This window comes from Oryzias melastigma, linkage group LG12 (assembly GCF_002922805.2).
Source record: "Oryzias melastigma strain HK-1 linkage group LG12, ASM292280v2, whole genome shotgun sequence".
NCBI classification, from domain to species: Eukaryota; Metazoa; Chordata; class Actinopteri; order Beloniformes; family Adrianichthyidae; genus Oryzias; species Oryzias melastigma.
The window spans coordinates 21,800,305-21,803,638 of record NC_050523.1 but is presented as its reverse complement, the minus strand read 5'-3'; the positions used below and the strand labels follow the sequence as shown (position 1 = coordinate 21,803,638).

The 3,334-nt window shown below is 37.4% G+C and overlaps 1 long non-coding RNA gene across 1 annotated transcript; it reads right to left on the bottom strand.

Annotated features, from left to right (window-relative positions):
- Window positions 1-1,387: 1,387 nt before the first annotated feature.
- LOC112136116 lies at window positions 1,388-2,162 on the bottom strand. The gene is made up of 2 exons (XR_002917280.1): window positions 2,021-2,162; window positions 1,388-1,780 (listed from the first exon to the last, which is right to left on the bottom strand). It is a non-coding gene; the product is annotated as an uncharacterized LOC112136116 (long non-coding RNA).
- Window positions 2,163-3,334: the final 1,172 nt, after the last annotated feature.

Genomic DNA, 3,334 nt, shown 5'->3' with positions numbered 1-3,334 from the left:
AGCATGGTGTCTTGTGTCATTTCTTCATTATTCCTCTTTTCAGGTCAAACACTCGCAAACATACATAAATTATTTCTGTTTATTGTTCTCTGTGTTTTAGGCTGTAAATACAAATGTTTCAGAGCAACTGCACTAGTGTTAGTTAAATGTTACTCATCACAGGATTTTTTTCTTGCTAGCTGTAGCACATTGCACTGACTGGTTTACATTACCGGTAGCTGTTGTAGTTGTGTGCAAAAAAAAGGACTCAGAAGGGATATGTTTTGTGATAAATCACTGCTGTATTATTTTGTAGAAAAGAGAATAGTCATGCTCGCATGTGGTCGGCGGCTACGGTGTAGCTGGCTTCAAGTCAGCTTTCCTCAATGCCAGTAGAGCAAAACAACAATAAGAATTTCCCAAACAAAACTCAAACAGAGCAAACTGTCTCTCAGCAAGGTTGTTCAATCTCAGCTTTAAAAGTCTGACATCTGAAAGACGGGCAAAAGCCAAGAGCTCAGCGACAGCTGTCTGCTCAGTCCGCCATTCCAGCCGGAAGTCCTCATGTTGAGAAGGTGTCGAGCTGGACATCTCCACTTCCTTCTGGTACTTACCTATCCTGTGTATCCTGCTGGGGAGGCGCCGGGTTGCTAGCTAAGTTAGGCCCGCTAACGCTACGAGTAACAGCCTGGCTAGCTGGTTTAGCTTCCGCTCTGTGGAGACGCGCTCCTACCTACTATAGCCTGGCCTCCAAATCAAAGATAAGGCTACACTTAACACACCGATCACTATCCTCACTAAAGGAGACAGGATCACTGAACACATAACATGAAGGGCAGGAAATAGGGGTGAAAGCAGAAGAGGTAGAAGTCATCCTAAATGCTAAGCTAAGGTTAGCAGTGTTTAGCCAAGGAGAAGGAATTATGCCTATTTTTGGCACAAACAAAAGCGAAAATATAAAAAGAAACTAGCATTTCTCAAAGTGTGATTTTTTTTTATTTGACAGAAGCTCCAATAACTTATTTTCAAAATAAAAGATGCTCTCCCATAGCAAAGCAAAATTGAAGATGAGATCTCCTTTCTGTCTCANAGCCAAGGAGAAGGAATTATGCCTATTTTTGGCACAAACAAAAGCAAATATATATAAAGAAACTAGCATTTCTCAAAGTGTGATTTTTTTTTTTTACATTTGACAGAAGCTCCAATAACTTATTTTCAAAATAAAAGATGCTCTCCCATAGCAAATCAAAATTGAAGATGAGATCTCGTTTCTGTCTCATTTCTGTCTCCTAGACATTAATGAGACCTGTTTGAGATGTAGCCGGTCGCTCTCTCTCTGAAGGACAGCGCCGGCTAAGTTAATCTGCGTTGTGTAGTTTTGTTTTAATGACCGAGTCTCAGACCGGGGTTGCCACCAAAACTGAGGTTTTACTCTGTAAAAACACACAGCACACACAAAAAAAAATCACAGCTGGTCTCAGTTGTATGCAAACCTCCTCTCAGCCGCTCCCGCAGAGACTGTGCATCTCAAAATTACATTAAAATAAATTTACACCGTGATTATAGAATTTACAGTATTTAACATTTTTTCCTCAACAAATGGCATTTTTTATATTTTCCAAATCACAAAAGATTGAGATAAATAACAGAACTGTAAATTACATTATGCTCAAAATAAATACAAAGGAAATCACAAAAAGCAAAGGACAATAACATTTTTCTAGTCAAAATAAAGGTTCACATACCTGTAAAAACACACAGCACACAAAGAAATCACAGCTGGTCTCACTTGTATGCAAACCTACAAGAGGGCAGAAAAAAACCCAAAGTCCGTGAGACCACGTGTGCTAGCGCGAACTTTACTGCTAGCATTAGCAGATTTTTAAGTGCTGCATAAAAATAAAAAAAACACATTTCACAAAACTAGAACGAATAAAAATGGAATAAAGAACATTTTATCAAATTAACAGTCCATTGCCGTGTTTAAATCTTCATGTAACTGAATTTTTTTCTTCATAGATAACAAGAGCAAGCAGCTTACCTCCTCTCAGCCGCTCCCGCAGAGACTGACGGGAATGCCGCGAACAGAGAGGAAGTAGCGCAACTACCAAAATAATAGTACCCGGTCTGAACTTTTCAAATTAACAAAATAATGATAAAAATTAAGATTTTGGTTAAAGTGATAAAACAAACACACCACATGGGCTACAGAGACAAAACAGGTTTTCTCACTCGCCTCGCATGTTTCTCCTGAGAAATAAGTCTCACAGTGAGCACTGTCTGAGATATCAAAATTCTCTCACAACTGTCTCTTCTTGAGATCTCAGTTAAGAGAAAGATGAGATGTATTTCAGCGTTCTCAAGTATGTCTCAATGTGTTCTCTTTACTTTCTCAGCTCTCTCTCAGTCATTTGTATGCATGGTTCTGTCTCTCGTTGCTCAATAAGGTCTAACTTTAGTCTTTTCATTGTCTCAGCAAAAAGAAAAGTGAGACCAACACAAGTGCTCAAATGATTCTCATTTCTTTCTTGCACATGATCAGTTTATCAGAAACAAATCAATTATGATGTTTTTATATTCAACTTACAAAAGTTGTCTATTCCTTACACATTTCACAAAACTCATTCATATTTTCAAGCTAAAGTCAAACCATTACTGTAAGACGTGATGTGCTCAAAAGACATCTTTTTGAAACTTTAAAAAACATGAAATTTCAAGCGTCAATTTAATAAGTTTTTATTTTGACAGTTTTGTAAATTACACTTGGGATGCTTTTTTCAGAAGATCACAAAGGTTTTAGATGCAGATCCACAATAGTTAAAAGGCACAATATAAATGTATATGTCTTGTAAAATATATAAAAATAATATTGGAACTATAATATCGCATTACATTTAGCCAGCAGAAGAAGAAGACGTCGCAGGGGAAAGTACAGGAACGTTTTGCAAACAGCGACCGAGAGAAATGTCCATTCGCGGTTTAAGATGCAAGTTTTGTTCCAGCCGCACAGAGACTACGAGAGGTAAGAATTTTAATTATTTGGTTCACTGTTGCAAAGAGGTGAAATATTAACTCATTAGACCGAGTGGCCAATGGAATATGTACGAAGCAGTACATTGGCACCTGTTCTACAAGTAGTTAGCGCAAATTACTTAATGCACTTTAATTTTGGCACTTAAAAAATATATTTCAATTATTTTATCATTCATTTTATATATATGGCTCATTTTATTATATACTATATAACATTTTATTATTATTATTTTATTGTGGTAATTTAGCTCCAGTGCATAGACTGTTATTTTATATACAGCAGTGGCGGGCCGTCAGGGCCTGCAAGGCCTTCTCTGCTGGC